The sequence below is a fragment of the Parus major genome, chromosome 4A (genome assembly GCF_001522545.3).
Source record: "Parus major isolate Abel chromosome 4A, Parus_major1.1, whole genome shotgun sequence".
Taxonomy (NCBI): Eukaryota; Metazoa; Chordata; class Aves; order Passeriformes; family Paridae; genus Parus; species Parus major.
In genome coordinates this window covers 1,256,772-1,270,426 of record NC_031772.1, presented here as the reverse complement: position 1 = coordinate 1,270,426, position 13,655 = coordinate 1,256,772, and positions in this window count along the sequence as shown.

The window sequence follows — 13,655 nt, the reverse complement described above, 5'->3', positions numbered from 1 at the left end:
CCAGTGGCCAGTGAGGAGCTCCAGTGTCAGTGTGGGGTCAGCAGGGCAGACACAGAGCCTGTGCTGCTCCCCTGCTCTGTGAACAGCCTGGCTAGGACAGGACACAAAAGCTGCTTCTCATCACATCCTGCATTATGATTAGGGCTGAAGACTGGGTGAGCAGTGAGAGGCCAGCCCCTGCTCCTGCCTTCTGCACATCTGTGTGAGCTGGCACCTCAGAAAAGCCCAGTCCTGCAGCTTCATCTGTTGTGGTGTCTTCACAAACAGCCAAACCCCCTGCTCTGGCCACTTGCAAACCTATCTGTGCAAGAAGAAATACTCCTGGCTAGGAACTTTGCGACTAACACAAATTCTGTTGGTATTCCTATGATTGTGCTGCTCAAAATTGACATTATTGTGTGGTTCAGCCCGAGCAGAGCTCTCTGTTGTGCCAGGCACACAAAGCCAGCTCGGGTGGTGTGCCATAATGATGTTAATGAGGGAAACGAGCCCTGCTCCCACCAACATCTCTGCAAGTTCGTCACCGACCCCCGGGGCAGACAGAGCTGGGCCTTTTTTGGAATTCAAAAATAAACCAAAGCTGTAAAAACCAATATTTTCTTAAGGGAGTCATCCTTTTGTGTTTTCTTTCAGTGCCTGAAGTGCCTTTTGTAGAAAGGTTACTAACCTGCAACAGATGAAAGTTAAAAGAACACGGTTAGAAGGCAAAGTAAAAGGTGGTTATGAATATATGGTTGGTAGATTTATTTTTAGAAATGAAATAGAAAAGTCTTGAAAAAATAGGCAACTGGTGCAAAAGTACCTTAAATTGGAAGAACTTCATAGTCAAATATTTATGGCTCTCTTTGCAGAGTTTGAAAAATTAAATTATTAAAAGCAAATATTGTGGCAAATAGGTTCCCATCAATCTCAATAAAAGTTACATTTCACTATCACTGTCACATTATTACTTTTTTGCTTTCAGTCTTTCAAGATTGAAGAGAACAGTAACAAACTCCAGTAACAAATCAAAGCTTTTCAATGTAATTTACTTGGTGAGTAATTTCTAATTGATTCAGACTGATGGGGCTGCATAGTTTGATGTATTGCCGAAGTGAGAGATACTTTGGACGAAGTGAATTTATAAGCACCTCTTCTCCAAAGAAAAATGGCTGCTATATTTCATTTTGTCACTTTTAGCTGGAGCAATGTTCTTGTATACCTATCTGTGTGGAATTTCAAGGGGAAAAGGAAAAAAAAAATCAAAGCATGTACACCTGAGGGGAAAGGCAGCCCTGTCCCAGTGAGGAGCTGGGTCTGGCTCGTGGGGAGCAGGACTCGAGGCGTGTTAATCCACAGCCGCAGCCTGGCGTGCTGCTCCCTCCCTCTCCCTCTCTATTGAAAGAGGAGTTGCTTGGCAACATAATTTAGTCACCTGCAGGTCAGGGTTCAGATCTTGTTAATGTCACTGTGAATTAGAAGGAGGAAATGACTTTGGGGGTTTTACAGCTTCTTTGTGACATTGCTGTTAACCAAGAGGTTCGTGTCCTGTGCTGGAGAGCCTTCGGTGGCTGCTTGTTTTCTCCTCGATTATTTCCGGACCTAGTCCACAGAATTACTCAGGTGGGGAAGGGAAAGGGGAATATGACAGAAGAGATGTAATTTGATATATACATTGTACATGTTAAAGGTCAGGAGCAGTGCTTTGCACCCAGTGACAAATTGCTCCATTTCAGGGCAACTTAAGCCCAGACTTTGGAAAGAATTGCTCCAGTGTCAGCCCTACCCCACAGCACATTTAGGGAGGCTTTCAGGAGAGCAGAAGCAAGTTCCCCTGACACTTTCTTCCCCACAGCAGAAATCCCTGAAGGCTGGTGCCTCAGGGGAGCAATCTAAAATTAGCAGCTACAAAATTCATCTTGAATTTTCACTCGGTGTGCTCTCACAAACCATCTGATTCTTTTTGCTGCAGCCTGGTGTAATAGGAGCATCAGTTTTCCCCAGCACCCTGCTCTGGTCAGGTTGGCTGAGTTTGGCAGGGAGGATCCAAGGCAGCTGAGCTGCTGCAGTGCCCGATGCTGGGAGATTTGCAGGGCCACTGAGGCTGGGGAAATGTGTGCTCCGAGCCTCGCCGGTGCCCTGCGATGCTGCACACCCATCAGAGCTGCTCACCCTGCCAGGCTGGGCACTGCAGCACCTCAGAAAAACAAATCAGCTCTTTGCATCTTCTGCCTGTGAAGGAAAGGCTTTGCAGTTTTGATAGAAATATTTGTGTAGAGCTGTCAGAAGGGTTTTTCCACTTCGTTGGCCTAACCAGCTGAAAGGAAAGCCATGTGTACTTATATCTAGCTATGTGTTGTTATTATTATGGCTGCAGATCCAAATTTGAACAATTGGTCCAAAATTGAATATTTCATTTTATTTCCAGGATAATAAACACATCCTATTACAATTGCAAAATAACATGCTTAAAGCACAAGTAGAAGTCTCACTGAGAAATAAAAAGCCATAACTTTCCTCTCAGAAAAGAATGGAATTAAATATTTTGCGTGTATTAGAAAAAAATTCATCATTGTCTGAAGCCAAAACAGTTTTATCAAATTCAATCTGAACTCACGGGTGGCTATAATCTTACTAAAATAGCATTTCTTGGCAGACTTGTTATTCACCAATTTTTTAGGCTGAATTCCCGTTTGATTTCTGCTCAGGCCTTTCCCGGCCTGCGTGGAGCGCTGCCCTGCTGGGCCTTCCCCACACAGCCCCTCTGTGCTGTGGGTGTCCCTGCCACAAACCCACTAACCCCAGAGCCCTTGGCTCGGCTGATTTGTGCTCTGGGCCTCATTAATCTTGTGCTGGGGTTGTTATTTGTGTGGTGTGGCCGGCCAGCCCTGGCACACGGCAGGCTGCCGGCTGCTGGGCCTCTGATGGACGGGACAGGCCGGGATGGGCTGGAGCTGCAGCACGGGGGCTCCAGGGATGGGTTCTGTGTGATAATGGTTTTGTGGTGATGTCTGAGCCCCTACCCAGGTGAAACCCACCTGTGCAACAAGCTACATCCAGATGCTTTGCTTGTGTAAACATTTGGGATTGTGTGGAAAAAGCCCCACTGTCAGCAGGTGCTTGCAAACGGGAATTAAAAAACAGTGACCTGTAATAGCTGAACTGAAAAACTTCCTTGGAAAACTGTGTATTTTTGTTGATGTGACTCCCCAAATAATTTCCTAGCTGGTTCTTTTACTGCCTCAGCTGAGATGCAGAACACATTCTTGACTCCAGCTCCTGCAAAAGCTTCAGTGGAGAAAACAATATTATGCAGCAGTTGTCCTAACATGTAAAACCCGAGTAATACTATAACCCATTGTTTACAGGGATTGGTGTGACAAGCATCAGTGATTCAGGTACAGCTTTTTAAAAACTGATGCTGGCAAAGGCCCAGTGCTGTAATGCCAGCTCACAGCGAGCTCTGCAGAGGGGACAGAAAAGCACTGGCAAAAAGGGGAACTTTAGCAACTTTTCCCTGTTTTTATTCAGAGCTGCGTGGGCAGGAGCAGCTATGTACAGCAAAAATGTGCTGGGTGTCGCCTTCATGTGAATGAGCTCTGGAAGGATTTCAGGTTTATTGCCCAGCTCAGAGGTGCTGGCAGGACATCTGCCATCAGGGCTGCTGGGGCTGAGGGTGCACAGCTACCAGAATGGCAGAGAAAACTGAGAGGGAATATTTCCTCCTGCCTTCTGGGCAGCACTGGCACTGCAATTTTAGGCTGATGCCAGGATTTCTGTCTCTGCCTTGTGCCAATCTCCAGCAGCACCCTCAATGTATGACAAATGCCAGTAAACATCAGGCTGCCTCAACCCACCACAAAGGACACAAATTAAGAAGACCTGAATGGGGAAGATTAGTTTTGTTAATGATTTTCCCCCATCCTTCTCTGCCTCTTCCCCTAACAAATGACAGGGAGTTAGAGCTGGCAATAATATGGGAGGTGAAACTTCGAAAACTTTTGGGAACTTAATCCATGGATCTCAAAATGCCTTCTACATGCTGACTGGCACAACTGGGTTTTTTTGTAAATTGGGGGGAAAGGAACAGCTTTAAACTGGTAGAGAGCAGATTTAGACTGGACATTAGGAAGGAATTGTCCCCTGGCAGGGTGAGCAGACCCTGGCACAGCTGGGGCTGTCCCTGGATCCCTGGCAGTGCCCAAGGCCAGGCTGGACACTGGGGCTGGGAGCTCCTGGGACATTGGGACATGTCCCTGCCATGGCAGGGGTGGCAATGGATGGGCTGTGAGGTCCCTTCCAATTCTGTGAGTACATTAAAAAAAACCATCAGCTATTTGGGGTTTAACCACAAAGTCCAGCATTTTCAAGCCACTAGAGATTTATGGGTTCAAATGAAAGAAATGGAGTATAGATTTTTAAAAGTCTTTCTGTATTGCTTTATCCATCATGTATTGTCTTAAAGACATCCAAACCTACTGGCAGCAGCCCTGCAAGACTGCCATGCCTAATGTTGGGGGCAAGGAACACAACTTGTATGAGGGCAAAAGTTCCTGGGTTTTAGTTTCTACATGTATCTAGTGCTTCAGGGCATCCAGAGTTAATGAAACCACATAAAAATGAAATGGTTTAAAACAAACTTCTCTGTAAAAGTTTCTTTTCTTTTTCTTTGTAAAGTTTGGACATGTACCTGTTTTGTTTTGTGTTGTGTTTTCCTTAGATAGTGAATCAACGGGGCTTGAAAAGAGCTGGATCTGTAGAGCTGTCAGCAGAATCTATAAAAGAGACTCTCTGGGAATCCCATCCAGTTCTCCACTTGCAGGCAAAAAGACGAGGAAAATAACACATCAAAACTCTATTCCTTAAATATTTCATACATAACGTCCAGTGTTCCAGCTCTCTCAAGAATGCCAGAGAGTGGTACTTCCTTTAGTGTTTTATAGATGATACTTTAAAAACATCTGAAGGAAGTTTATACCTTGCATGAGCTACCTATAGCAAACCATCTGACAGTCCATGTGTGAATCTGTTTCCTTAAAGGCAGAGAAAGGTAAAGCTGGGGACTCTCTCTGGAACTCCTGATCATGATCTTTACAGGGCAGAGCTGCTCTTGAGCTTGTCTTTAGGGCTGAGATACATTCCAGTGGCAAAACCATGACCAAATCTCAGATGAATCTGTGATTTACAAGAACTGATTGAGCAAACAAATACCTTAAGCCTTCAGGAGGTAGAGTAGATTGAAAATGAATTGGATGTAAGGTTAATGACTTGGCAAAAAATCCAAATGTCACCTAGGAAGGCTGGCATCATGCCTCTGGTGTAATTATAAGTCCATAGTGATTGTGCTTGTGAATGGCTGAAGCTAAATACAAGTTTGAAATATGGGATCCCTTCCTCACGAGCTGGTAGAGAACAGAAAAACATAACCCTGCGTTTTAGCTAAATTGGCAGCATAAATCCAGATTAAATCTTTCTGTATTTCTTAATTAACTGCAAAGTTGCTTTATGCAAATAGAGTTTGATGTACATATTTGTGTGATTGGCACAGAGATCAACCGTGTCAACTTTAAGTAAACACGAGCATACAAATTCAAACAGCAAGATGTTTGCCCAGCAAGACAGCATCACTCTTGCAAACAGAAAATCATTTCTTCATCTTTGCCCAGAAAATCTTGTTTTCTAAGTGCCTTCTTTCACTAGGAGCCCTGCAGAGTCAGGTCTTAGTGCACCAAACAATTCTGTATGGATGCAATCAAGTATATTGTGAAGTAGCTCGGTTCTACTTACTGGTACAAAGATCCCTGCGAGGTAAAGCCTTTGAGATCTGGCAGCCTCAGACAAAAAACAAACTATTGCAATTGTTACTCAGTTAGTAGACAAGATCTGCTCCAGAGCAAACCTTCTTATTTCCATTATTTGAATGAATCTGATGTGTCTGAGGGATGCTGGAGAGACACCAGTGCAGCTCCAAGCCCATTGTCCATATAAGTGAATTAAAGTTGTCTTTTGTCACTGTAAAACCTCGGGGTGTGCTGGTCAGTGTGTGCCTGAATGTGACTCTGGAATATTCCTGTGTCCTGAAGGAGGCACAAGGAGTAAGATGTGATTTCTGAGCTGTCCCAGCACGTGTAGGACAGGAGGGGTGAGGGTGGCAGAGCTTCAGGGGCAGGCGTGTGGCCCCTGGGGGGCTTGGAGCAACTTCAGAGCCCACAGGAGACAAGGAAGCCCTCACAGCAGCAGCAGCAGAGCTAATTAAGGTGTTAATTCTCCTTGTACTCCCGTCTAGAACACAGTAGCTACTTGGAGCAAGCGAGAATTGGCAAAGGCTTTCAGTCACTGAAGGCTTTGATAAGATCCAAGCTCAAACTACTGAAGAGCTGGATGATGCAGGGAGTGTTAAAAAAGGTGCAAAGAGTTCCTGCCAAACACCTTTAATCATTCCATGCTCTCTGTTCTCACTCAAACTGTTTCCATGCTGACACGCTGGGTCAGGAGCCCGGCTGGGGATTTCTGTGGACAGACATCACAGCTCCACGCAGCGCAGAGACGGAGCGTGACTCACCTTGAAATAGAATCTTAAAACCAGCATTTCTCAGAAATTGTTTTGTCCTGTCCAGGCTGTGGCAGGCTGCAACAGAAGATGATCACTGCTGTGGGGAGCTGGTCTGCTGTGGAAGAACGGAGGAGATGAGAGTGTGCAGTGTTTTATGGATGGATTTTCTCCTTTGTGCCTGACTTCCAAGTGTGCCCATCCATCCCTTTGGAGAAAGGCTTGCAGGAGTGGAGCAGCCAGGAAGGAGGTGAAGGATCACTGTCTGCTGAAGCTCTTTCAGCTTTCTTTCTAAAACCCCGAGGGAGGCAGAGGGGAAGGTGATGGGAGATCAAAAGCAATAATGGAGGAGCATTTGCAGGGGTGATATTTTAAAAGATGAATTGTTTGGCTAGAGATTTTTTTTCCTAATATCCAGCTGCAGAACTGAAATCCAAATGTACCTGGTCAGCGCAGAGCATTGCAAACCTACAGTCCAGACACCCCAGACATTTCTTGCCTTTTCTTTTATTACCCTATCCAGAGTAGGAATGCTGCCCATAAACAAGCACACCCTTGCCAGCCTCTCACACACTTTTAAACCTCTTTATAGATTTGAGAATGCAGCATCCAAGAGCTTAAAGACACTATTGCTTCAGAAGGAAGGGAAAGCTGCCATCTGTCTCTTCCTTGCTTCTCACTCCAAGCAGCAGGAGAATACTTTTTTCTGACCCAGCTCTTCCCATCTTTTACCCCCTAAAGCATTAGTTAGAATTAAATGTCAGTGTGTTATTCCCATGGGAAAAATAAGGTAATTTATTTACATGCCTGTGTAGTGGAACAGCATGGGGGGGCAGCTAAGGCAGGGAGCACAGCCCATGTCCCTGAAAGAACAGGCTGCTTATTGAGCAACGAAAGGGAGTAAAATAAAAATCTGCATTCCCCTTTACATGCAGCTTTGAGGAAGTGAAGTATTTTATGTTTAAGAGCCGTTTTGTCAGCTGGCTGGCAATGTGTTAAAGATGCTGAAATGCAGAGAGCAGGGCTGTGGTGACTTTTCCCCTAATCAAATGGCGTGGCAGGGAGAAAAGATGCAATTCTGAGGCTTTGAAATCAACAGAGCTGTGACAGCAGAGGCTGTGGTTTCACCTGTAGCTGAGAGCAAGACACGCCATGTGCTGAATTCAGTGTATCTTGGTAAAAATCTCCCGATTGCAGCAGCCTAACCCAGGCAAACAGGGTACTGCACTTCTGGGGGTGTTCCTACAGAGCAGGGATCGTATTCATCCCTGCTTTTTTTCACTTACAGACTCTTGTAGTTACACAATGAAGTTTTTATTACTGTGAAAATCGAGTACCTATACAAAATAGCTTGGATTTCCACCGGACCAAGAGAGGTGGAATTTAAGAGGGGAAAACAGCTGAGTTTTTATCATGATCTCTGCCATGGGGTCTTTTTCTGGTTTTTGTAACTGCACCGGTGGCTTTTCTGGTTGTAGGATCGGTCTTTTGGGGAACTCTTACCTGCGGTGTCAGAGAGAGCCACACCCAGGTCTTTGGCAATTCCCACCTCAAGCTTTACCCTCTAAATGCCAAAAACTGTCCTTTCAAAAGAAAATCTTTAAAACCTGAAGGCGGGCTGATGGGAGATCAGGGGGTAAAGGCTCTTCTGAAACGTCTTCAAAGCCAAAATTGCCTTTGAAGTGGCAATAGAGGTAATGGTAAGGATGAGAAATATTTTTAAATTCAGGAGGTCGGTGGGTTCGGATTTAATATAAACAAACAGCAAAGTTGGGCTTGCTGAGAGCTGCCAGTATTCTCCTGGTGCATGGGAAGGACAGGAATTGTTCTTTTCATACCTCGTTTACAAGTGACTGCAGTGACTCCACAAAGTCGGTACAACTCCCTAACACAAAGCAGAAAAAAGTACAAAGGAAAGAACAGGCTATTTTGTTGCCGGTTTTTAAATAGAAGTTCTCTGTAGGCAGAGTTCAGCTGCATCGGGGTGGAATCAAAGGGCCGATACCGAGGAATTTTTTTCACCTTCTGGAATTTGAATGTCTGGCTTTAGTGTCAATTATCAGCACTCTTTATTTACTGAACAATGCCTCGTATGAAGATAGCATGGTAATTTGGTATTTGCTTATGAAAAGCCCTTTTCTAAAGCAGTGGTACTACAATTTTCATCAGTTTTCACAGGGAACCTTTTGCCAGAACTTCAAAGAACTCTGTTCTTGAACAAACAGCCATTTGGAACAGACCTGTGTTTTCTATAAAGCGGGGAGAGGAAATTTTCAGTGAGAGGTGAAGATTAGCAGAGCAAATCTTGAGCCCTTTTGTGCCCAGTCCAAGCGGCACAGCTCCCTCCTTACTCCCCTTCTCACATGCCAGAGCCACACTTTCCTCAGCAGCCAGCCTCAAAACACTGTGGCTCCTGTAGCTCAGAAATTATTTTCAGATCAGACCGAAAGGCAGTTTTCACACCTATCCTCGCTGTTTATTTGCTGGAGTGATGACAGGTCCATCCAGCAATGGAGTAAAAATGCGCTTACCCCTTCCTGGTGAGACTGCGCTCATAACGCCGGGTCCGGCTGCGTGGGAGGGCTCTGCTCCTCTCCCAAATATCCCCATTATCCCTTTTGGATGTGGAACTCCAGGTGGATGGGAAGGCAGACGAGAGAGCCTCTTCTCTTCCCCAGAGGTGCCCCAAGCTCTCTGCACCGTGATGGAGAGGGATCAGAGAGCAGAGCTCCGTCCCTGCTCTGAGACAACGGGCCAAGCAGGGGAGCAGAGGTTTGAGAGGGGCCAGGTACAGAGCAAGGGGAGAGAAAAGGGATCACGGAGAAGAGAGAATAACAGGAGAATGAGCCGTGCAAAACTCTATGTGCTACAGCACAGGAGGCTTTAAAAAAAATCCTTTGTGCCTGTTAAGATTTTTGTAAATCCCAGTCTGCTTGAACATGGGATCGTCCTTCAGGGAGCAGAGTGGATGGCAGGGGAGGAGGTGCTTAGAAAAGTATCTTTTTACATTAATTCCTTGGATAGAAAGAAACTTGCTTGCAAAGGTATATTTTTTAAGATCTTCTTAAAGGCCTTATCAGCCAGAGCTCTACCTACAAGATGTGGAAACTGTAAGGATTTTTAATACTTTTACCCCGAGATTCATTGTCAAGTGCCCACAAAGAGTTTAATAGTCATTTATCCATCTCTCGCCACGCTGTTCTGTTCTCCTCCAGGTACTCCTGTCCTGGTGAAATTGTCTCTGTGTTACCAAAGAGCTGTTTTCCTTCTCCCAGAGCTCTGGGTGAGCCTGAGCAGCCCCAGGCTGTGTGACCCAGGGCTGTGTGTGACCCCAGTCCTGCTCTGCCACCCCTGTCCCTGGAGAGCTCTCCTCCTTCACTGCCACCTTCTCACATGAGTACTCACCAAGGCTGCCCGGGATGTTCACAGATGAGCTCATTATGCAGCTGATATTAACAATCATTCTGCAAACCAGCCTGGGCCCGGCAGTCAAGTGGTGCTAAACTGCCCGTGATGGGCTGAATTCAAGGCCACATCATTTCAGTTCTGAATTTCTGAGAAATTTAAGGCTGGCTGTATTAAAACCTTAACTTTGCACACTGCTAATCTTGGAACGAGCTGCTCAGGCAACCCTGACCCTGTGGTTTTCCAGATTTTCTGATTTCATCTTAGTTAAAGCCTTATTGCTGCAGCCCATCAGTGTGCGGTGTATCTAAGCTCCCTGCATATCAAAAAGGATCTGCACAAATTGCCAAGGAAAGAAGCGTTCAAGGGGCAGACTTTAAAAGGCATTTAGATGGTAGAGGGGCACACCGAGGGAAGAAATGATCAGAGGAATTACAAACTGACACATGTTTTGGAATTCTTGGTCTTAAAATTCCGCCCGAAGCTCCTTAATTACGGAACAGGTCCACAAGGAAAACTGTAACCTATTTCCCTTTGTTCAACTCTTTCTGGTTGGAAGGATTTATTAAGCCAATGTCAATATTCTTCCCATCAATTTTGGAATGTCTGACTCTTTGTTGAAACAAGCTATTAGCAGCAATAAAAAGACACAGGACTAGAATAATTTGTCTGGAGTTCTCTTGTGTGAAATATTCACAGTGGTGTGAAGAAGCCAGCAAGTAATATTATATTCTCAGCTTACTTGGGCTCACAGGTGGCAGCAAAATCAATTAACTACTTCTATCCATAGGAATTTATTGACTTTCACCCATTTTAGAAAGAAATGCAACTTTCAGTTGCTGAAGTTACCAAATGCTGGTCTCACCCAGTTTTTTGGTGTGTTGCCAGATGTTCTTTCCCCACCAACCTTGGCTGCACCTGGTTATTCTTTCCCATGATGCAGACCCTCCACCAGTGCTGCAGATCATCCAGCCAGATGCTCATCTGAATTTGAATTTTTATTTGAATTTTCTCAAACTACTGGTTGGCTCTGCTACTTACCTCTGATTACTTTCTCACAAAGCTCAAGTCAGCAAAACTTGCAATGACTGGTGTGAATCTCATAATGGCAGGAGCAGTGGGAAAGTGTGTTTTTGCAGATAAGGCACCCCACACTTCTCATTTGACTCAGCACCATCCCTGCTCAGAGCCTGGCACTGCACCAGAGCAGAATGTGGGAGAAAAAGGCCAAGCTCTTAGAGCAGCCACATCAGTACCCATAAATTCAGGCAATCATTTCAATGGGAGCTCAGCTAAACGAGCTGTCCCTTGCCTTTTGTTCCTTTATAGATGTTTATGTTACTAATGAAGCCGTGGGTTTAGGTCTGCAGAGTAATGAAGCTCTTCCACCTGCTGATGTCAACACATCAGACTGTTTGCTGCTCCTTGAAATGAAAGCAGGTAGGAGAGATGATGCAGTAATTGACCGGTTCCCTGCAAGAATTATTTCAGGGTGAGTGCTGGAGAGGCTGCACTGCTTTAGAAATTCAGAAATTCTTTTTCCAGAGGCTTGTGGCTGGAATGTTTTCCTGAGAAGCCTCAGAGGCTGGAGGTGCTCCTCACTCTAGGTGTAGCATGTTCTGAGCCTACAGCTGGGCGCTCATGGGGGAGCAGATTGTGTGTGTCTCTCCTGCATAGTCTAATTAAAATAACTTGCATACATATGTCAGTGTTCCCACTGAGTCCTGTGGTATTTAGTTAACTGGGTTTCATTTTGTTGAATGTAGACTGGGATAGGTTTGTGTTTCTAAGCTTTTGTGCCTTACATAGTTTTAATTGAATATATAATGAGTGTTGTATTTAGGTAATTATTTGAACCCTATGGCAGTGACAAACTGAAACACAGCACGCTCTGCTGTTCTGCTTTGTATTTGAATATTGCTGTTGGAGGGTTTTGAAGACCTCAAGCTGTATTTTGGGCTGCATATTTCAATCCTGGACTAGACCTGAGTGGAAATATCAGAGGATCAGTGCAGGCTTACAGAGAAAGCTGGCAGTGCCACTCACCTCAGGCTCTGACCCTGAAGCAAAGCCATCCTTTCAGGGCACTCGAGCACCTAACCATGAGTGATAAAACCCACTGCTGTGGGTAAAAACCCACTGCTGTGAAGTTTCTCAAGGGTGAGACCATTAACCTGGATTTGCTGGCCAAATTCCAGTCTCTGCATTTAGCTGCTTCCTCTGGGAGTTTCATTATCGTGATCTTCCCTCTCCCTCCTCTCTGCTGCTGCCATGGGACATTTCCTTCCTTACTTCAGCAGAAGTCACAGATTCCCCAGCTCCGGTTTTAACTCAGCCTGCATTTTGGAAAAACACATTGCTGCTAAAAGGTGCTCACATTGCTTTAATCACATGTTAGGTTAGAACCTGGTTCAACACATAGGAAAGAAATCATACATTAGCATTTCTGGAAGGATAACACAGCTTTTTGCTAACAACTAAACCCAACTGGGAACTGCCATGTCAAAGAATCTGAAATGAATGGGATATTTACAAGGTTATTAAAGTGCTGTGTAATAAAAAGAATTGCATGTCCTTGTATGAGGATTCCAGCAGGGTTGATGTGGTCTGTATCTACTGCTCAAAAGTAGATAAAACAACATAGATAAAATAGGAGTGGTACAAAGGTGCCCACTCAGTGACTCTGTGGGTGAAAGGACAAAACAAGTGTGGAGAAATCAGCACCACAGCACTGATAGGTTAGCAGGGGCTCCAGAAAGGTGATGGAGCTTTTTCTGAATACATCACCTGGTTCAAATCCACACCACAAGGCAGGTTCTGCCCTGATACAAATCTCCCATTTAACCCCATGGACCTTGGTCAGTAGAGTTTGGCCCTGTCTCAGTGATAATTTCAATTCATTGCTGCACACCAGTAGAAAAATCGTGAGTGGATGCAATATCTATCCAAGTTTTGCTTATTTTTATAGTCATAAACTGATTAAAAACTGATTATTTTTTATAGTCCCCCATCCAAAGAGCTTTTATTGTGATGAAAGGATCTGTTTTTTCAGTTGTTAGTTTTTACAGTCAAATACCTGTTTCATGGCTTAGGAAAAGTGGGTAGGAACTTGATGGATTATTGAAGGCTTGCCCAAACATTTTTGAAAGCTGCTGTTCCTTTGAGCTGCTTTAGGGAAGAGGCTGTCTGCATCAGGAAGCTCTACAGCACTTCTGCCAGTGCTTCTGGCTCTCATCACTCATCTTTTGGGTTGTGCCCAGAAACAGGAGATTGAATTTTCCTTACAGATATCAGAAAGTTTGGTTTGCTACTAAGCTCCTTATTCAGACTAAAACTGAGTGGTCAAAAGGAACTTTATTATTCATGATCTGCTCTGAATAGGGATGTATTTGAACACAGGATTGGATTTCAGGATCCAAGAGGGAAGAAGATGCAGGAAGGAACGAAGAAGAGTGAGATGTGCCATATCCAGGACTGTAGCCAAGCTCTACACCACCAATATTAAATAGCTGAGGCTGTGCTGTAGTGTTAATCTCTGGGCCAGCTAATTAACACATTGGGACTGAGGAATCTTAGAATTCCAGACTCTCCTGAGTTGGAAGGAACACATGAGAATCATCAGCTCCTGGCTCTGCACAGGATCACCCTGAGAATCCACCATGTGCCTCAGAGCAGTGTCCAAAGCTTCTGCTTTACCCAACTCTTCTCATCCTTTACCCAA